This window comes from Aulonocara stuartgranti (genome assembly GCF_965226115.1).
Source record: "Aulonocara stuartgranti genome assembly, chromosome: 22".
Lineage (NCBI taxonomy): Eukaryota > Metazoa > Chordata > Actinopteri > Cichliformes > Cichlidae > Aulonocara > Aulonocara stuartgranti.
This window is the reverse complement of record NC_138957.1, coordinates 2,017,501-2,040,388: the sequence shown is the minus strand read 5'-3', so window position 1 is coordinate 2,040,388 and position 22,888 is coordinate 2,017,501. Positions and strand designations below refer to the sequence as shown.

Genomic DNA, 22,888 nt, shown 5'->3' with positions numbered 1-22,888 from the left:
ATTTAACCATATATTTCTGCCTGAAATATGTTCTGCAAGTCAGTATTTTGACCTGAGCTACAGACATGTGAATGTGTATTTCTGCTGGAAATATGTGGTGCATTGTTGCTTTACGAGACCCGGAGCTTTGTCACTATTAGTAATCCTCACATTTACTCTTTCCAAATAAATTAACAGTCACAGTGATCACAGTCTTGCAGAATTTATGCTCGAACAGAGCGAGCGTGTTCAACGTCTGCACTACTGCAGAGCCAGTCCGTCTGCCTGCAGTGAGCTCTGCTGTCAGATGAAGTATGTGCTACGACTGGTGTGTGGGCCTCTGTCGCTCGTGTTGTTGTTGGTCTGTGAGCTGCGAAGAAGAGCAAAGACAGCGAGTGTTAAACACAGTGAAAAGTGTCACTGCAGCCACTGTCTGTGCTTTTCATGCTTTATTTTTTGATCACTGAAGTTGTTTTGCAGTTCTCTGGTGGTCTCCCTGCTTTATTCTGGCCCACTTATCACCAAAACAGGTAGGAGATTATTATTAGTCATTAGCATTCAACCCAGTCTTAATGAGGACTATACGAACAGCGCTTGCTGCCTCCACAGACTACGTTGTAGTCTGTGTACTTAAGAAGTTATTAACAACTTATATCTATTTTGTAATATTTTCCTATATCTTTTCTTGGGACTGTCCAATTAAAAACACCATCATCATTATCTGACCCCTCAACCTGAATGTAGGGAATAAAGCACACAAGGTTTATGGGAAACTGCAGAAACTGGCATCCTCACAATAAACGCTTTGCTGTTATTCAGCTGCAGTGCATCGTCTCTACTGCACTGAAACTATTGTTGCCTCTTAATGATGTTGAAATATGAGCCTTGTCCTCCCATCTCTGCTCGTCTGTAAAACTGTCTTACTGAACGCCACTGATGTGCTTTGTACTAAATGTATTTTCCCATTTTTATGCAGTTCAGAGTATGTTACCAAAACTGAAGTTAAGACATCTGCAAATTTTGTGAGACCATGTGGAATTTATAATAATATGTAACTTTAAAATTATGCAAAGGTGATTTCTACATGATGGACAAGTCAGAATGTGCCTTTTTATTTTATTGAAGCTGTGCATAGCTGCATTCTTAAAACTGCCATCAGCAGTGATGGGAATAACGGCATTAAAAGTAACAGCGTTACTTTGTAACAAGTAATCTAACTAATTACTATTTCTATCGTTACAATGCTGTTACCGTTACTAACAAGAAAATGTGGTCGCGTTACTATTTTTCAACAAACAGACGGTTGAAGCTGTGTTCAGCTTACAGCATCTTATATCAGCTGCAGGAAGTAGCTGTAAGTAATCCGGGTGCTGCACCTTTAAGCAGCTGCGAGCTCCCATGGGCGGCATTCACTTTCTGCCCGACGATCACTTTTTGGCACAACACCTGAAGCTCAGGGGGCAAAACAGTCGCATGAGTGCTGCTGTTTGACTGAAGAAGAATAAAGTAGTCGTGCTAAGCCAATCACATGACCACTTTAAGATGACAAAGCAACAAGGTGATATATACCATTTTTTAATTTGTGTTGATAGGCCACGTAAAACCAGAGTCATGATAAACAATATATATGCCTGTTTTTCCTCAATAGTTTCGTCACGTTTACTGTCTAAGGACAGCGCAGCGAGCACTCTCTGCTTATCACCAAAAAATAAAAAAACAGCCCGTCTGTGTTGGTGGAAAAATGCAAAGAATGATATGGCAACATGATATTGGGTTGTTCAGGAAGACGGGGAAGTTTTAGGAGAGAGAGAGAGAGAGAGTTTTGAGATGTGGGAGATTTGTGACATTTAGCGTGTTTGGAGTGTGTAGTTAATGTGTTGTCTTGTGTAGTTAGTTAGTGGTGTTTTGGATAGTTTTGTGTTGTGTGTCAGAACAATGAGGCGACTGCTGAATGTTACAGATGTTACCAAAAAGCCACCAAAGGCAGATTACAGTGTAAACACTGTCTCCAGGTAGAAACAGCAGTGATACACCTGCTGCTGTCAGACCTGCAGGTATCAGGCTGTGATGTTCTCCTTTATAGTGGACAGAAATTATTTTTTGGAGTGGCACAAATAATTTGTGTGCCATGTTATTTAATGCAGAACAGCTGATTGTTCTGTAAATAGTTTGAAATGGTTATAAAAAAGGGTAAAAGGTAAATGGCTGCAAATAACTTTGCTGTTTTGATTTAATGTTTTTTTTTCTGATTTTAGATGAGTATGCCAAAATGGAAACGTAACTGTAAAATTACAGTTATGTTTCCCAATTGTGTCTGTGCACTGTTCAGAACTCGTGGAGGTCTTAGCAGTCAGATGCAGGCTGTTTTATATCCCAAGAGAGTTTACTGTGGTGATCATCGTTGCTGTTTACATCCCACCCAGTGCTAGCACTAATGCTAAAGCTAGTGGAACACTCAGTGAACTCTACAAGATTATCAGTGATCTGCGAACAGCCCACCCTGACAGCTTCTTCATCGTCGCCGGGGATTTAAACAATGCCACACTTAAATCAGTTCTACCCAAATTTCATCAGAACATTGACTTTGCAACAAGAGGGGACAACATGTTAGACCTTGTTTACCCAAACATCCAGCATGCATACAAGGCTTCACCCCTCCCCTACATTGGACAATCAGACCACATCTCCATACTTCTCACCCCAGTCTACAGACCCATCAACAAACAGAGGGGTGAGAACATGGCCAGAGGGGGCCATACCAGTTCTGCAAGATTGCTTTGAATGTGCAGACTGGGATATGTTTAGAGAAGCTCCTACATACACAGACACCGTGGACCTGGTGAAGTACATAACCTCAGCGACCAGCTGCATCAGCAAATCAGCATTGAGGATGTCACTGTCTCCAAGACCGTCATCAGCCAGTGGTTCCCAAACCTTTTTTGCTAGGCGCCCCTTTGTTTTACAAGAAAAATCCCCCCCCCCCCGCGCACAAACACATCCTCCAACAACACACACCCATATTTTGTTTTCACACGGTTTATTTCACACCTCAAACATTTAGTAAACAATTAAACAAATACAAGTAAACTGCAATAAATTACAGGTAGCAATAAAATAAGCTACTAACTCTTTTACGCTACGTCCACACACGGAGCTGTTTCTGTGCATTTGGGCTTTTCGTCCACCTAAACAGTGTTTCAAATCACCGAAAACTGAGATTTTTTTAAATCTCTGTTTTTGCGTTTACATGTGGACGAGGAATACAGAGTTCGTCACTCAACGTCAAAGGTATGTGCCTTTTTTCACGTCACGCTGTGCGCCACGTTATTGTTTACATGAGATGAATTGCAGAATGGCAGATAGAGACAAATACTGTTAACCTGACTATCTTCAGTTTTTACACGCAGTTACTGTCCCTCCATTTACAAAGGCTGAGGCGTCACGGTGTGATTATTTTACATGTAGTTGTTTTTTTCCTGTGTAATAATATTCAACATTGCATCAATACATTTATCAAAAAATGCCTCTCTGTGCAAAATGGGTTCAAAAACATAAACAGCTGTGGGATCCTGTTTGTCCGTGATTTGAACCGGGGGACAAATCGTGGCAGGATCAGCCTGATGTTATTTGTATCCCGCTGCAACTTTACTGTATACAGAGCTAACATCTCCAAAATGTCAGGAGTCGTTAGTCATTACAAGAAGTGTTTGTAAACTAAAAATCAAGAATGTGGGATCCTGTTTGTCCGTGATTTGAACAGCCCAGCGCTGCTCCCGACGCAGGGAAAACCAATCCTGCAGGGAGACCTACCTCTGCACTTGTGCAGGTGAAGCCAAAGGGAAGATTTGCTTCACCATATTTTCTAGTCTTTGGCTTAGAATGAAGTTGGTTTGGAAACATATTTGGCGATGCTTCATCTCCTGCTTTGCGTTTGTGTGGGCGCCCCGTCAAAAAACCTGTCCATTATGCTAGCAGCGTTCTTTTTTTTTTTTCATACTGCGCCCCCCTGCATTGGCTCTGCAAAGTCCGCTGACTTGGTTCAACATTACTTGGCAACAGGGAAAGTGAGGCAGGTTGCACTGGTGCATTTGTGACAGCTTCACTTGAAATGCCTTCACCGCATCATACATGTCATGTCCATGAACTGACAGGTTTCCTCGCTGAGCTCAAAAACTCGATTGAGACCTTTCCCACAACTCAGCCAACGGACCTCTGTATGATCTATTTCCCACATAAAAGACTGAAATTAACGGTGATTTAAACCTTTAGTTCGGATCAAATTTACGGTTTGCGTCACGGTGATCATTACATGCTCCATTTTTAGGACTTTACCACACAGCCTTTCCTGGTGTATGATGCAGTGATATGCTGTTAACTCACCGGTACAGTTCTCCTCCTGCATCTTTACTCGCATCCTGCTGACTAGTCCGCTTTTTTCACCGCACAACACCGGCGCTCCATCTGTTATAAGTCCAACAAGTTTGTCATATCGGTTACACTTTGACATATGTTTTAAAAAATGTATTTTCCTGTTGTTGTCCCGTGCATCGATTTAATGTTCAATATTTCCTCTCCACGGATGAAGATGGCCAGCTGTGCAATGCGCATCATGTATATACTTTCATCCACAGCCGAGTATGCAATAACGTTTTTGCTTCTTTCACACAACTGTGTTCTTAAATCAGTGGCCATCTGGAGTCGGGTGACGTAGGCGGTCAAGATGGCAGCTTGAATGGGGAAGCTCCGTCACAGCGGCAGCTAATTTGCATTAGACTTAGAGAATTACGCTACACAACACTTACAAAATATAACCTCAGGACAGTGGGAAGCTTGAAGACTCTTTGTGAAAGCTCAGAAATGCCGAGTCACCAACAAAAACTTACGCTTCGACGGCAAGAAGGCGCTAGCAAGGAAACCACAGCGAAAGCTAATGATGTGCACCCGCCCTCACCTCCAATGTCGGATACTATTCAGACTGCTACAACTGAACAAATGGCCAAAGACATTGCAAGTATTTACGTGCTACTTAAGGAAACCTCCGAGACACAAGAGAGCAAGCTGAATGCTATCCAAACTGCTACGAGGGCAGTGGAGGCTAAGCTAGCGGATATGGTTACTCGAATAAGCAACGCTGAGTCTCGTCTAGATTTCCTTGAGGATGCTAGCAGAGTGCTAAAGGAAAATCCTCCTGCTACTAGTGACGAAGTGAACGCTCTACGACAGAAATTAGACGACCTCGAAAACAGAGGACGGAGAAACAACCTGCGCTTCGCCGGCTTTCCAGAGGGCTCCTGAAGGTCGACTTCCTGGGCGGGCTGGAGATTGACCGCGCACACCGCAGCCTGGTGAGACGCAAACCTGACGTTCATCCCCCGAGGGTCATCATCGCCCGATTTCTGCGGTTTCAGAACAGGGAACGGATCATGGAAGCTGCGCAGATGCTGGGACAGCTGAACTGGAACGGCCACCGCATTATGATCTTCCCTGACTACTCCAAACTTGTCACGGACAAACGAGCGGCATTTAATCCCTGTAAATGGCTGCTGCACGAAAGGAAGATAAAGTTCTCCCTACTGTTCCCAGCGGTGCTGGTGCTGAAAATGACGGAGGGCAGACGTGAGTTTACTGACCCCAAAAAAGCCCAGGACTACATTCTGTCTTTACCTTGAGTTATTTACAGTCAGGGCGTGGATTTAAACGCTACCCTTTTTTTTCCTTTTCGCCCTAGCGTTAATTAACACGCTATACACGCTATACTTTGCACCTCTTAACTGTTTAGTTTAAATATTATAGGGCTTCGCAGTTTTATTTGATTTATTCAGTTGTGCTACTTTTGAGAATACAACACAATCTGCGTTGGTAGAGAAGCTCACTAAGACTATTAAATTCCTCTTTTAGTAATTCAGTTGTCATGAAGCCCTTTTCAGTTTGTCAGGGGACAGTTCTAACCAACCTGCATAGAGGTCTGTTCAGTTAGCTAAGTCCCAGAATGACTGTTTTACTCATATTACGACGACTTAATATGCTGCTGCTGCTGGCGACGGGTCCTGTTTATGACTGTTCGACTGGTTAGAGTCATGGACCATAAAGTTTATGTTTTGCTTTCTGGGGCTCATAGCCCACCTGAGGGTGACTAGTGTTCTCGGTTGCCCCAGACGTATCTGTTTAAATGTTTATTGTCCACTCTGTATTGAACTCCTGGTTCTAATAATAAGTTACCCCACTGCTATACGTCTGATACGTATTGCATGATGGCGAATAAGCAATAAAGGGCCTTTACTTTGATGACCTGGAATGTAAAGGGCCTTAACCATCCAATCAAAAAAAAGAAGATCATGACATTTATCAAATCAAAAAAAGTTGACATTGTCTTTCTTCAAGAGACTCACTTGTCTCCCCAAGAGTCAGATAAACTTTGGCGTGATTGGGTGGGTCAGGTATTCTTTTCGTGTGGCAGCAGTCAGAGTAGGGGTGTCACAATTTTAATTCATAAGCAGTTACAGTTTAAATGCTCCCGGATGGTTAAGGATGAAGATGGGCGGACATTGCTACTCTTGGCTGAGATTCAAGGCCATAGGATGATTTTAAGCAATATCTATGCACCAAACATCGACGACCCCACCTTTTTTGGAAACTTGGAATGCAAAATTAGTGATATGGGCGACTACCCAATCCTGATAGCAGGGGACTTCAATTTGGTCATGGATGATATACTGGATCGAAGCACTCCCTCACAGCGACACTCTAGATCAGCTTCGGTCGCTATAAAAATGTGTAGGACCTTGGGTTTGGTGGACGTATGGAGAGTATTCAACCCATCCACAAGAGATTACACCTTTTATTCTGCCCCCCACAACACTCTGTCAAGAATAGATTATTTTCTCGTGTCAAATTCTATCATGCCCTCAGCAATGTCTTGCTCTATTGGTAGTATACACGTTTCTGACCACGCCTCGGTGCTCCTGCATCTGAGCTCATTTGGTAGCCCCCCCAAGTCTCCCAGATGGAGGCTAAACTCAAGCCTTTTACATGATCCCAACTTTTTCCACTCCTTGAGAGAGCAGATCAATTCTTATATCGAAATTAACCTCTCTACAGCTCCCAGTGCGGGTGTAGCATGGGAAGCTTTGAAAGCCTTTATTAGAGGGTTCATCATCCAGCATGCCTCATATAAGAAAAGAACTGCTCTGACCAAGCAGATAGACCTGGAGAGGAAGATTGCCATAGCTGAAGCCGCTTTTAAGGCAGACACGAGCTCAGCAAATCTGACCCACCTAACTAGACTTAAATATGAGTTTAACTCAATTTTGACTCAGAAAATGGAGTTTTCTCTATTTCGGGCTAGGCAGAAATACTTCGAAGATGGAGATAAACCTGGCAAACTGCTTGCAAGATATATTAAACAAAAAGAAGCTCAGACTATCATAGCAGCAATTAGAGCACAGGATGGCACTATGGTGTCAAAACCCTCTGAAGTGAATGAAGCCTTTAGAGATTTCTATATGCAACTCTACTCCTCAGAAATACAAGCAAACTCTCAGGAAATTAACAGTTTTCTCTCCCCCCTCAACCTCCCAACTCTCTCTAAGACACAGGTGGACTCCCTGGACGCCCCAATTTCAAAGGAAGAGATCTTAAGGGTAATCAAAAATCTCCCAATTGACAAGGCCCCTGGGTTGGATGGGTTTACAGCAGAGTTTTACAGGAACTTTGCAGAGGAGCTTTCCCCTTTACTCCTGCAAATGTTTGAGGAGGCCCTGGATAAGGGCAGCCTGCCACCAACACTGTCAGAGGCACTTATTTCCCTTGTCTTAAAGAAAAACAAAGACCCGCTTGACTGTAAGAGTTACAGACCAATAAGCTTGATCAATTGCGATTGCAAAATTTTAGCCAAGTTACTAGCAACCAGATTAGATAAGGTCATGACTTACTTAATACACCCCGACCAAGTTGGTTTTATTCGGACTCGCTGCTCTGCCGATAATATTAGACGCCTAATTGATATTATGTGGGCAACCCAGAATAAATCCCCTACGGGGGACTTTTCTCCAGCTATAGCCCTCTCCCTAGATGCAGAGAAAGCATTCGACAGGGTGGAGTGGCGTTTTCTATTTTGTGTAATGGAAGCATTTGGCTTTGGCCCAAAATTCATAAGGTGGGTCAAACTTCTCTACAACAATCCAAGAGCATCAATACTAACGAACCGTATTATATCACAGTCCTTCGACCTCCACAGGGGTACAAGACAGGGCTGCCCACTGAGTCCTCTGCTTTTTGCTTTAGTTTTAGAGCCTCTGGCAGCGACAATACGTAGAGACCCTGATTGTCCAGGTATCCAGGTCCACAATAATAATCACAAATTGATGCTCTATGCTGATGACGCCCTGGTCCTAATATCGCAGCCAGAACGTTTTCTACCTGCTCTCTTAAGAATTATTAACCGGTTCTCTAATATATCAGGATATAGAGTAAATTGGTCAAAGTCTGAAGCGCTCCCTCTGACAGCCTTCTGCCCCAAAACCCTGTTCCAGCCGGGGGATTTCAGCTGGCCTCAGACTGGTATTAAATACTTGGGCATTACATTCCCCCGTTTGTTATACAACATAGTTCAGGCTAATTTTGAAGCTCTATTGGACAAGTTCAGAACCGACATAATTAGATGGTCCCCTTTGTTTCTCACCCTTTGGGGTAAAGTTAACATCATCAAAATGAATTGTGCTCCAAAATTTAATTACCTACTACAAACACTCCCGCTAAAAATCCCATCAAAATATTTTCATCAATTTGACAGATTATGCAACCAATTCATATGGAATAACAGACGCCCTAGAATAAAGCTTAAAAAGCTACAGCAACCAGTGGAGTCGGGTGGCCTGGGGGTCCCAAATCTACTATTTTACCATTATGCTTTCAGTCTGAGACACATGGTTCACTGGGCTCTCCCTCCAGAACGAGCCCCCCCATGGCTTAGTCTGGAGAGTACTTTGTGCTCACCACTCCCTCTGATGCACATTTTAACCACCAAGCTCCCACCAGATATACAAACCCACCCCATTCTTTCTTTTCTGCAGACGGTCTGGAAGAAGGTGGCCTTGCTACTAAATTTTAACTCCCACCTTCACACTGAGGCCTCCATATGGCTCAATCCCCAACTCTGCATTAATAAGTCGCCATTTTTCTGGAGACTGTGGGTCCAGAGAGGGATACTTGTTCTCGGAGACCTGTATCAGGGGAGGATTCTCAAGTCCTTCAACGACCTTAAAGCACAGTTTCAGTTGCCACAAAGTCAGTTTTGGAGGTACTTGCAGCTCCGGCACTAATTGCTCAAAACCTTTGGTTCCTCCTCCACACCACCTCCAACTATTGAATATCTCAGCTACATCAAAAAAATCTTTGGGGGGGGTTGTGAAGTCTCTAAATATTACTCAATGCTTATTAAGGGCACGAGTAAAGGGCTACCCGCCCTCCAGTTAGCTTGGGAATCTGACCTTGGTGTGGCTTTTACAGATCAGGAATGGACTACAATTTTGCAGAATAGTAAAAAGGTGTCCAGGGAAGTTAGAACGAGACTAATCCAATTCAAATTACTACACCGAATTTACTGGTCGCCACACAGACTGTATAGGGCGAACCTCATACAGTCCCCTGAATGCTGGAGATGTCAGACTGGGGTAGGCACATTGACCCATATGATTTGGAGCTGTCCTAAAACCCAAATCTTTTGGACTGAGATACATGACTTTATCAAATCAACCATACGATGGGATATTCCTTTTTCACCAAGACTATTTGTTTTGGGGGACCCATCACTCCTTAAATATGCTCCGCCTAAGGCTGCTGAGTGGGTACAGACTGCATTGATGCTGGGGCGTAAACTCATTATCTCCCAGTGGAAGGCCCCCTCCACCCCACCTGTCTCTGTATGGCATATTCAACTAGGGAGACTCGCTACACTAGAACAACTCTCATACAGGCTCCTGAATAAAGTGGAGAGTTTCCATCTGAAGTGGGATCCATATCTGTCCAGAATAAAACGAACAGACTAGACCTTAGAGTGGGACAGACATTGGAATTCTGACAAAGCACTCTCAGGGATGTCAGAGTGTGGCATGCAGTAAGACCCACATAGTCAAAGGCTGGCTGTTTTTGTTTCTTTTTTGTATGTTTGTTTTTTTGTTGTTGGTTTTTTTCATGTTTTTGTTTATCTCTTGCTTTGTTTGCCCCCCCTCATTTTGGTTTGGTATTCTCTACTGGTCAGAGACTTCATCATTTCTTCACTACCAGACACACTGGACCCACTACAGTTCGCTTACCGTCCAAATCGTTCCACAGACGATGCCATCTCTCATCTCCTCCACACATCACTCACTCACTTGGACACTAGAAGGGGGAATTATGTTAAAATGCTCTTCATAGACTACAGCTCTGCATTTAACATCATAATTCCCTCCACACTCACCACCAAGCTGGAGCATCTGGGACTCAGCTCATCTATGTGTCAGTGGATCTCCAACTTCCTAACTGGCAGACCACAGGCAGTAAGGATGGGCGGACATGTCTCAGCCTCCACCACTCTCAGCACTGGAGCCCCCCAGGGGTGTGTTCTGAGCCCCCTGCTGTACTCTTTGTACACATATGACTGTGTGGCCACTACCAGCTCCACCACCATCATCAAGTTTGCTGACGACACCGTCGTGGTGGGCCTGATCTCTGATAACAACGAGACGGCCTACCTGAAGGAGATTAGGAATCTGGAGAACTGGTGCCAGAGGAACAACCTCCTTCTAAACGTCAGTAAGACAAAGGAGCTGATAGTGGACTTCAGCACTAAGCAGGAGAGGAACTACCAGACCCCCGTCATCAACGAGTGCCCAGTGGAGAGAGTGGACAGCTTCAAATACCTCGGAGTTCACATCACGCAGGACCTGTCATGGTCCTGTCACATCAACACCGTGGTGAAAAAGGCCCGACAGCGTCTCTACCACCTCAGACGCTTGAGAGACTTCCAACTGCCCTCCAAGGTGCTCAGGAACTTTTACTCGTGCACCATAGAGAGCATCCTGGCGGGAAACATCTTAACCTGGTTCGGGAACAGCACCATGCAGGACAGACGAGCTCTACAGAGGGTTGTGCGGTCAGCTGAGCGCACCATCCGCTCCGAGCTCCCTGACCTGCACTCAATCTACAGCAGGCGGTGCTGGACCAAGGCCAGGAAGATCGTGAAGGACCTCAGCCATCCCAACAACAGACTGTTCTCTCTGCTGAGGTCAGGAAAGCGATTCCGCTCCCTGAAGACCAACACAGAGAGACTGAGGAGGAGCTTCTTCCCGCAGGCGATACGGTCTCTCAATCACACCACCACACAGTACTGACCCACACATATGGTTCTTACACACACACTGGACTTTCTGGACTTTGTTTTCACTTCATCACTTAAATCACTTTAAGCATATTTGCACTGCACAAGACATAATGTGGACCTAAAAGAGAATTATGGATTTGATCAACTGGTCTCTGACTGCTATTGACACCCTTAACGAGAAGTCGGGGCTCGGGAGAGCCTGAGTGCCCTGGAGGGACTTTCCCTGCCGGTTACACGATGGACGGGTGGCAGAACTGGAGGACCGTGTGCCTGGCGGGACTGTCGATCGAGGACGCTGAAGATATCTACCTATTCGGAACCATGATAACAGGGTTCATGCTGATCGGCGTTGGCTTAGCCCTGGTTTATCAGAGAAATAAGAGAGCGGAACCGGCTGTTCAAACCCCCACAAGGTTGCCCGCTGGATTCGAAGCGAGGGACCAGTGTCAGAGGGCTAAATTTGAGCTGTTCACAAAGGAGAAATCAACAATATTCAACATTTGGACACCACGGCGCCAGCTGCTAGGCCCAAGGCTGGAGCCCACCAAAACAACTCCCTGATAACGACTGTGTGATGACTATTCTTCCCGTCCCATGAATCCCCCCTCCCTTTCCAACGCCTTCGATGCTTGTTTCTGGCGAGGGAACACGGCGGGTCTGTGTGCCGCGCTGGAATGGTAGCGCTGTGCAGGGTGGCTGCTGTGTTTCTTCGGATTACTCCTCACCCCCCACCCACCCCTGTGGCTTGTCATGTCTTCACAATGTTGTGCTGTGGACATTTATGTGCTTTTTTGTGCAAAGGAGTTTTTTTGTTTCCTGTTCTCATGCTGTCCTACCATGGAAGCACAGCATGAGTAGGGGTCTCTTTTTTCCTCTTGTACTTTCCCCACTGTAGTGTACATTTCAATGTTTTTTCTTTGATTCTACCAATCTCCGACCTGTATCCCCATGTAATGTTTGTGCTATATGTGTAAGGTCGGGGGGGGTCCCATTTCACTGCAGGGCAACCTGCATGTGACGAATAAAGCTTTGATTGATTGATTGATTGATTGATTGATTGCACAACACTGGTCACTATATTTTTCATTTCCAGTTAATACTTGTACAGCTGCTGTTATTGTGTGTGTGTATATACACATACATATACATATATATACACATACATATATATACACATACATATATATATATATATATATATATATATACACACACACACACACATATATATATATATATATATATATATATATATATATATATATATATATATATATATATATATATATATACATACATATACATATATATACACATATATACATATATATGTATGTGTATATATATATATATATATATATATATATATATATATATATATATATATATATATACACTCACACACAATAACAGCAGCTGTACAAGTATTAACTGGAAATGAAAAATATATACATATATATATATATATGTATGTGTATATATATATATATATAGATATATATATTTCTTCATACATTCTTATATAGTTTTATACTGTGTATTTTGTTGTACAGTTATTTTATTTTCAACTTTAATTTATATATTTTATCTTATTCTTTCCCAGTTAAATTTACCCTTCATTCTAATTTGTGTTGTACAGTTATTTCATTTTTAACCTTAATTTATATTTTATTCCTTTCTAGTTAAATTTACCCTTTTTAATTTTTCATATTTATTTCCTATCTTATTCATAGCCTTTTCCTTTTTTGTTTTCTTTAGGTCACGAGCAGTTGTCTAAGCATTTCACTGCATATCGTACTGTGTATGACTGTGTACGTGACAAATAAAATTTGAATTTGAATTTGTTCTGCTGCTATGCTGATGTTTTTTTATGTGATGTAATCTGTCTCTGCAGTGGACTGTAGTGTTCTAAAAGTACAATAAAATATTAATCACAAAAAAAAATTAAAAAATCAGTGGCCATCTCACAAACCCGATCAGCAATTGTATTTCTGCTCAGGCTCACATTTGCCAAAATCTGCGTTTTGTCTGGACACAAGACGTCGCACAGCTTCATCCTGCAGCTCTTCAGAGTGGTACCGGGCTGATTTGGCTCCTCTGCTACAATAAAACTTGCGTTCACAACAGCTTCACTTTGTGATTTTGCTCTGGTGAAAAAAGTCTGCTGAAATGCCAGATTCTTCTTTAGCTCTTCTACTTCCTGTAGTTTCTGCATTTAGGTTTTTCAGCTTATCCTGACGTTTTGTCTCGTAGTGCCGTCTTAAACTAAATTCCTTCATTACAGCCACATTAGCTCCACTACTAAAACACACGGGTTTACCGGCATGTCTGTAAACATATATTCAGCCTCCCACCGGTGCTGAAAGGCTCTGCTTTCAGAATCAACTTTTCTCTCCACCATTGTGAGCGACTAGCTTCGCAATAACAGAAGTTTGACTTGATTGATGCAAATGTTCCCAGTTAGCCTAGCGTTCAGCAAGGAGGCTGCAGCGCTGCATTATGGGATCTGTAGTTTGTGTGTTATTAGCACCTCATATCGCCGGGCCATGTATAACAATAATAGTACATCTATATAAAATGATCTCGCGGGCCGGATATAAATGTCCTTGACTTTGACATATGTGCCATATAGTATTCACCAAAGGACTCAAAAACAACAAAAACTTCCACAAATCCACAACAAACTGGACCTGGGAACAACATGCTTATTTGCACACTCAGTCACATAGTTACTGAACACATCCAAATTATATTATATTTGCACATTTTGCATCTTGCACATGTCTTCATCCTGTCTTTACAATATCCTGACCATAACTCAACCTGGTATTCAACACCTACTGCACAATCCACTTTGTATTGTCTCTGTCCCGTCTTTGTGTATCGTACATACAGTACCTTTAAAGCTCTTAATTTTACCTAAATTTAGCAAGTTATTATTTATTTGTAATTTCTAGTTTGATATCTCTTGGAGATATATTTCTTATATACCTATAATGCACCATGGGGGGCTTGGGGTGAAACGGCCTCTCGGTACGCTGTATACTGTGTATATTGTTGTACTGACGATAAAGACCATGAATCTTGAATCTGAATCTTTATACAGTATTTGTCTTTGTTAAATGGCCTGTATTTGTGTAGCGCTTTTCTAGTCCCTAAGGACCCCAAAGCACTTTACACAACCAGTCATCCACCCATTCACACACTGGTGATGGCAGCTACATTGTAGCCACAGCCACCCTGGGGCGCACTGACAGAGGCGAGGCTGCCGGACACTGGCGCCACCGGGCCCTCTGACCACCACCAGTAGGCAACGGGTGAAGTGTCTTGCCCAAGGACACAACGACTGAGACTGTCCAAGCCGGGGCTCGAACCGGCAACCTTCCGATTACAAAGCGAACTCCCAACTCTTGAGCCACGATCGCCCCAGGCCCCCCCAGGGCTTTGACTGCGATAGAGGTGGGTGGGAGAGGGCCTCCAATGATCCTTTCTAGCAAGTTTTCATATTTTTACCCAAATATCTGTACTTTCTAATCCATTTTCACAAACAGGCTTGTTACGTTTGGTTTAAGAAATTTGAGGGGAGTTATTTTTGATATCTTTGTGCCCCTTCAAACACCCCCCAAAATTTGAGCCCAAATAGTAATATATGAAAGGCAATCCTATTGGTGTATAAGATATAGCAGGGCTCTAGATAGGGCTGCTCAATTAATCGAATTTTAATCACGATTACGATCTGGGCTTTCAACGATCATTAAAAATGACTGAGCCGATTATTAGCCCCTCCCTCATTTATCCGCGACACCTTAAAGGCCGGTCCGTGAAAATATTGTCGAGCATAAACCGTCCGTGGCGCAAAAAAGGTTGGAGACCGCTGATTAAGAGGACCCGAGGGAAGCTCGGAAAGCTAAGCAGAAGTTATTTGGAGAGTGACTGCCGTTGGTTGAAAAGAGAGTTTAAAAAAAAAACTTCAGTGGTGTTGCACACTATTTTATATTATTTTTTTAAAGTCATTGTTAACCCTTTAAAGCCGGTCAGAGCAGCACGCTCCGTTTTGCGTAACTATTTTTAAATCCCTGTAGAACCTGAACCGTGTAAGCTAGCGCAATAATTTGTTTTGCATATGAAACCGGAGGAGTTGTACTTACATCTGATGCCATCAGCTTGTCCTCGGTCACGGTTTCCTTCCACATATAGCTTTGCAAAAATTGCATAAAAAGCGCTTGCAGGAACAAAAACATAATATTCCAGAAACACGCTTTGCCGATCCGATCAGCTGTTCGTAACACTTCCCACAGTGAAATGATGCACCTGCTGTTTTCTTTGCAAATTTGCATCATAGGATTGTTTTTTGTTTTTCCTGCAGTATATAAAAATTGCTGTATCTCCAAAATAAAACTATGAAGACACTCAAAATAAATTTCCTGTTGTTGTAAACTATTTTTTGCAACTTTATTGTATTTAAAGTTTTGAGGGATAAACCTCTTAAATTTCTCCAAGTAGAAATATATGTAAACAAAACAAAAGCAATTTTCAATTTTTTTGTAGTTTATTGCACTTTTTTGCAATTTATGTAATTACTATGGACTTAATGCATACATATTATTAAAATATGGGCTATAACAGTTGTATTGATGTATAGCAACTTGAAATGCTCCCACAAATGGCACTACAGCATGTAAAAAAAAAAATATAAGCTCTGGTGGACTTGGTTCTATAGTAGGTCTTAAAGGGTTAAATAAATATCGTCAAATAATCGCGATCTCAATTTCAGTGAAAATAATCGTGATTATCATTTTTGCCATAATCGAGCAGCCCTAGCTCTAGACTAACTTTTTGCCACGGTTGCACTGGTGTGCCTAACTCTTTTTCTTAGGTGCACCCAAATTGTTCAACCGCATCGCTTAACACCACAGGCACGTGCACTTTCTGGGGGGGAAATTGCTGTCCATACAGACAACATTGATTTGTAAATGATTAACTAACAATCTTGTCAACACAAAGTTCTTTATTTGGAGCACATTTCTACAAGAAAGATAAGTTACTGAAAAAGTGCTTGTGCATAAAGTGCTTTGGCACGCTGGTAATATTGTAGACAATGTTAAACTTAATCATCACATCGGCTCCTCTGACGACCTGTTTGCTGCTGCCTGCTGCTGAAAGGCCGTGGGGAGAGGGGACACTTGGGCAGTGCATTTATCGCAGCATATAATGTGTTCTGGATACACTGTGCTTTATCAGCACAAGTCACAAATGCAGTACTGGCGGCTGTGGTCTTTCCACACTCACGACAGTAAATGCAGTGCATCATGTTGTCAGCTTTACTCTATCTTAGCCAGGGAGACTGCTCAAGCCACTCTGTTCCAAATGTATAAACTTTCCCCGTTTTACTTTCACTGGGCTCTGGCTCGGAGTCGATCGTGTGTGGCTCATTATGTGATGCCGTCTCTGGACCAGAGAGGTCGATGGCTCCATGTCAGAGCACTGACTTTGAATTTTAGATGGATCAGGCCTTAACTTAACAAAAGTTACCGATCATTCTTTTCATCTTTTCTCTTTACCCACAGCTACATCCACTTCCGTCAGGCCTAGGCTGCTCATAGGGCTGGGTATCTTTCTATAATCCATTTGATTCCGGTTCACAAGGTCCTGATTCGATTCAATTTTGACTCAGACATTCAGAAATATAATTCTGATCATTTATCAGTACTGACACTTGTGAGACTTCATCAGAGATGCAAACATCACAGCAGAGGCCTTTGTGTCAAAGTAACTGAGGATAAAACAGAAAAACATGAAGCAGATTTTCCTGGCCAGGTTTTCTGTAGCAGATAACCTTAAAAATATTCTGCAGTAGAACAGAAACTGAACAAAACCATGAATCAACATGTGAATGCTGCTGAAGTGAAGTAAGTGTTACAGAGGTTTGATTAGAGACACGGCTAAGCGTTTTGCAATTTGGCATCATTTTAAAAAGTTTAAATTTCTTCAGTATTGAACAGCAGTAATGAGGCTTTCTTGTTGGAGGTCATTTTTGTGGAAAAGAAAAACAAACAGCGGCCGTCAGCTCTGTACACAACAACAGACCGGTGCGCGACAAGCAAACGAATAATGCAGAAAACACAGATTTGAGGTGAGAAACTGTTCTTGAAGTACATTCTGGTTTGAGCTGTCGGCTTTCAGCCCCGACGTCCACACTTTGTGTTCATGTCTTTGTGTGGTGCTCTCATTTACTGTTTTGGCTGTTTGGTGGTTGTTTAAATAGTTTTGTGAGCTTCTTGCGTTTCTGGCAAAATACATTTAATACAATCGATTGAGCTTCCTCCAAAGGGTGGCTGGCCTCTCCCTTAGAGATAGGGTGAGAAGTTCGGCCATCCGGGAGGGGCTCAGAGTAGAGCCGCTGCTGCTCCACATCGAAAGGAGCCAGCTGAGGTGGTTCGGGCATCTGACAAGGATGCCTCCTGGGCGCCTCCTGGGTGAGGTGTTCTGGGCATGTCCCACCGGGAGGAGGCCCCGGGGCAGACCCAGGACACGCTGGAGAGATTATATCTCTCGGCTGGCCTGGGAACGCCTTGGTGTTCCCCCGGATAAGCTGGAGGAGGTGGCTGGGGAGAGGGAGGTCTGGGCCTCTTTGCTTAGGCTGCTGCCCCCGCGACCCGGCCTCGGATAAAGCGGATGAAGATGGCTGGATGGATGGATGGATGGACAATCGATTCAGGATTTAATGAATCAATGTCGCATTATTCAAGCTAAAATCAATTCTAATCGGAAAATCGATTCTTGAAACCCACCCCTACTACTCACCTGTCTATCCGCTTTCAAACATACATACATGTAGGCTGACAGGAATATCTGGACCACGGCCAATCAGAGGTCCCACCCCTGACTATCTCTGATTGGTTTAGACCACGATATGGGCATAATGTGTGTTTGTCTGTTGTTGACCACACGGAGACTTTCTTCACTCAAACAGCTGGTCACACCGGTGCCACTTAGAATCTTTTTAGTCGCACCATCGAGAAATGAGGTCACATTTGCAACCACAGTGGTTGAACTCTGATTCTCTGTTAATGGAGTGCGATACTTCAAAATTTGGTATCAATCTGATAGCAAGTAAATACAAGGACAGTATCAGAGATAAAGATACTTTTAACATATAAGGGAAGCCTATGCACGATCATGTTTGGGAGAGCAGTGAGTCGTGATTTATGAGGTGAATGCATCATCAGTACGCTAGATCTGAACATATTTTCATGACTATTAAAAGACTGGATAATTAGCTGATTATGTTTATGTTAAAAACCAGGACTGATTCTAGTATTTATTTACCAGGTTTCTTGCCAAATATGTAGAAAAGCAGAAATATGATTACTGTCACTAATGAATTTCTTGATTTCTTGGAACTGGCTTCTTCTCTGAACAGCAGTTCATTTTCTGTGCCAGATGCAGGAGACAGGCCGCCTGTCTGCTCTCTACTTTTAAGATTATGAGTTGAACTTTCTGTTTGATGAAGGTGACCCTGAACCCGGCCTTCTGTGGGCTTCCATGGGCCAGTGAGTGTTTCTTCTTTACTCTGCTCTTTTCACTCTCCATATATTCGTACACAACTTTGCATTGAATCATTAGTTATTATTCCTCTCTCTCTTCCACAGCGTTGCCCTCTTATCATCCCCAACCTGTCGTGACAGATGGCAGGCCCTTACCCAGCCTGATTCCACCAGAGGTTTCTTTCTGTCGCCAACGCTCACGGGGGTGTCCGACTGTTGGGGTTTGCTGTAATTTAGCACTATATACATGAAACTAAGTTGAATTTTATTCTAGTGCTGCTTTCACAGCTAACACAAAGTTATTACAATTATCTATTTTTATTTCAGGTTTGAGATATGTTTTTATTTCCAATAAAATAATTCATTAAACAATTTTCAGCTGTATATATTATTTGAATGTCTGAATAGAGTGTATAGGTAATCAGTCCAACTGCACTTTTAAAATGAACATTAGCTGAAGATGGATTTTACACGTCAGTCATGGCTCCCGTATACGTACGTGTTTTGTATCTGTGAAAAAATCGGTTGCCACGGTAGCAGATACTCTTTACACACATCACAGTTTGCAACCTTTTAAATTAAAGCAGTAAAAATAACTTCACGCTCTTTTCTCTGTGTGCCACTTACTGCAGTCTGTATGTGTCTGCACAATGCCTTCTGGTCTTGCTGGTTATTCACGTGATGAAGCAGAGCAGGGAGGAGGAAGAGCGGTGTGCCTGTATACGTGAGGGGCTTTTACACAGGGAAGTCTGCTTTCTCATGGAACTGATGTTGGGCTTAACATAGAAAAGAAGAGATTTCTATGAAATCTGCAAAATTTAAGAATCACAGACTTTAGAGTTTGAATGTCAGTGAGTAAATGTGTGCACAGCCTGTCGAAATGGGTTTAAATCACCACATGTGCCAGCTTGGCAGTCTAAACCTGTACTACGCTCGTTAGGCCTCATCTACAAAATGATTAAAAACATCAAACCCAGTTTGTAAAAACTGATAACACAACAGGAGCATTGACGATGATGTTGTCTGTCTACACAACATCCGCGAAGAGCAGAGAAGCGGAGCCGTTACCAAGAAATGAAAATGAAATATGGCGATAGAATATGGGTAAAACGCACATGTGCAGAGCCTTTGTTTTCATACGAACATGGCAGAAAAACCATGGCGGCGACGGAAATGAGAAGGGCGAAAGCGGATCGTTGAATGAAACCGATGAACCAGAACTGGTTTGTAAAAATGGTTCACTGGTGTGGAACTGGTCTAGCTTTCGTCCGTCAGATACACAACAAAGCACTATTTTTGGTAGCGCATGCTAGCGGGCCGTCGTGTATTGTTTGGAAAATACGGCACACTTAAAATCAATCCTTTGATTTTTCTGAAAGTCGACAGAGCCCCTTATAATCCCGTGTGTCTTATGTATGAACTCTGGTTGTGTTTACTGACCTCGAAACTTTATGTACACGGCGCTCGAAAATCTGTCAAATGTTTCAGTACGACTTTGCTAAGCTACGAAGCTGCACCGCTTGATGGATTGTCGGAGCATTACGGCTATTGTAGGCGGAGCCTCGCGGAGTGATACGTACTATGCTTCAACATAATATTACTGTGTTGTGTGTGTATAACCTCTTTTTAAGTTCTGTGGATATTATACATGGTTATGCTGAGGATGTGTCGGCCAGTTTCCACTGGAAATGCCTTTTGGTTAAACTGTCAGCAAAGAATTTGCATTTGCACTGTTACATTTTTATAAAACTTTAATGCAACAAACAGCTGCTTGTTTAAGTGAAAATACATTGATGGGGTTTTTTTGCACTAATAAGGTTGTGGAGTTGTAAAGAATTTTGTCTCGTGTCAATTATATCGTCACTTATATCGTTAGCACAAATTTTCAAATGTATATCGTGATAAATATTTTTGGCCATATTTCCCTGCCCTAACAAACGCCTGTTCCTGTCATCACCATTCGAACCTTTAGTGGCAAAAAAGGTGTTTTGAGTCCTTCATCAAACCATCTGTTTAACAAACTGCGACACGACGAAAAGAGAACTTTGGAGCTGCTCCATCCACAGTATCTACAGTAAGACTAAGACTACATTATTAATGACCAACTGTTGACATACCATGTTTAAATTAGGCTGCTTCCTGAGGACAGCTGGTTCACTGTTCTATCACATAATACCTGCAACAAGCAGGGGTTCATCTAAAGGGGGGGTGGGGTGTCCTTGACTAGCATATGTAACATCATTTTTCAGATTTAAAGTGAAACAAAAAAAAGGTCCACAGGCCAGTAAAACTGAGCTAAAGACCTGGAGCTGTTGGGTTTCACACTGAATTATTACTACCTTTAATTATTAACATCTACAACATCACCATCATGTCTGTTTTCAGGAGCACAAAACTGCATCAAATCACAGGACAAACTGTTCTGTTGTTCTATGTTCTGTGTCAGTGCAGCCTCCACTTGCTCTTTTGAATACTTACACATACTAATTCACTCATTCACTAGTTTGACTTCACACCAAGCACACATTGCCTCAGCTTGGAGATATCAGAACTCTTTTTGCCTCTTACTTTTAATACAAACCTCCACCCAAAAAAAGACAGTGTGCAAATTATTTTATTTTATGCAAGTTTACCTCGTTTTATTTGACTTCACTGTATTTGAGATTTTTCAAATGTATTTTTACATTTAAGGAAGTCTTTTCTTAAAACCTTTTAAAAATTTGCCAAATATTCTTAGCCAGTGCAAATTAATCAGCAAAATGCAATAAATACATTATTGTAATTATGAACTAGGATAGACTGGGGTTTGCTGTCACACTTTTTACTAGGGGTGCAACGATACTCGTATCGATATTGAACCGTTCGATACAGTGCTTTCGGTTCGGTATCGAACAATGCAAAATTTTTAATTTATTTTATCAACTTTCCTTCTGACGATGCTGTCTGTGTTGAGCGCTCAGTGGATCTGCGCTCGACTACTCCGCCTAGGCTGCACTGTCGAGCGCAGATCCACTGAGCGCAGGGCAAGCTAGCAAGACAGAAGCTAAGCTAGTTGCAACATGTCAAATTGAACCTCCCCCACCCTCATTCAGATCTGGCGTTTGGAACTATTTTGGTCTTCATGTGACGTATGACCCTGAAGGTAAGCGCGTCATGGACTAAAGTAAAACAGTATGTTGGATGTGCCACGCAATGCTCAATTACATGGGTGGGAACTAGTGTGTTAGCGCAGTTAGCTCGTTAACGTGTTGGCCGTCCAGCCCCACGCACGGGGCGATCCGCGGTAGCTCGTTAACGGAGATTTGCCGTGTTGTGGCGTTAATGTCATTTCAGATTAACGCTGACAGCACTAGTGGGAACACAACGAATATGACTGCACATTTACTCCGACATCATCCTAGTGCAAAGACAAGTGGAAGCAGACAAAAACAACAAGCAGGCATGCTACAAGCTTTACCCGAGTCATTTAGACAGCCGTTAGCACAGGATTCTCCTTATGGGGACCTGATATGTTTAATGTGCTGCTGAGAATATAGCCCAGAAGAAGCGTATAGTATAGCTTTTATTTTGAAAGAGCCATTTCTCTGTAATAAACTCTCTTTTCCAAAGATGAGTGATTTCTCCATCAGATAGTTTTTTTTTTTATTACTTTTTTGTTTCAGCAACATTAAATTTAAAAACTGTACTTTTGAGTTAAAATATATATTTATAATTTTAATAAATGAAAAATTAAAAAGGCATTAACATTTTTTTTTGTATCGAAAAAATATCGAACCGAACCGTGAATTTTGTGTATCGTTGCACCCCTACTTTTTACTCTTGCATGAAACGCTTGTCATTGAAACATCTTTTAATAACCACTAATTCATTCAATTGAAGCTTCAGGTGCTGATTAAATATTGGTATCATATTCATTTTTGCAATTAACTGTAACAAAAAAGTAATCAACCATCAACTACCCTGTGACAGTTTGGGACTACCCTATATGTCCCTGTAGTTG

The 22,888-nt window shown here is 42.4% G+C and overlaps 1 protein-coding gene across 6 annotated transcripts in view; it reads right to left on the bottom strand.

Annotated features, from left to right (window-relative positions):
• lrrc3b (leucine rich repeat containing 3B) overlaps window positions 1-22,888 on the bottom strand; it is a 32,907-nt gene that overhangs the window by 4,434 nt on the left and 5,585 nt on the right. For 2 of the 6 annotated variants that reach the window (XM_082521616.1, XM_082521617.1), the window contains exon 2: window positions 19,516-19,664. The exons of 3 other annotated variants lie outside the window; for them this stretch is intronic. The gene's annotated coding sequence lies outside the window, so the exon portion shown is untranslated. Of the gene's footprint in view, window positions 1-4,359; window positions 4,441-19,515; window positions 19,665-22,888 lie in introns of all 6 variants that reach the window. One more of the 6 variants, XM_082521618.1, reaches the window with a different exon arrangement.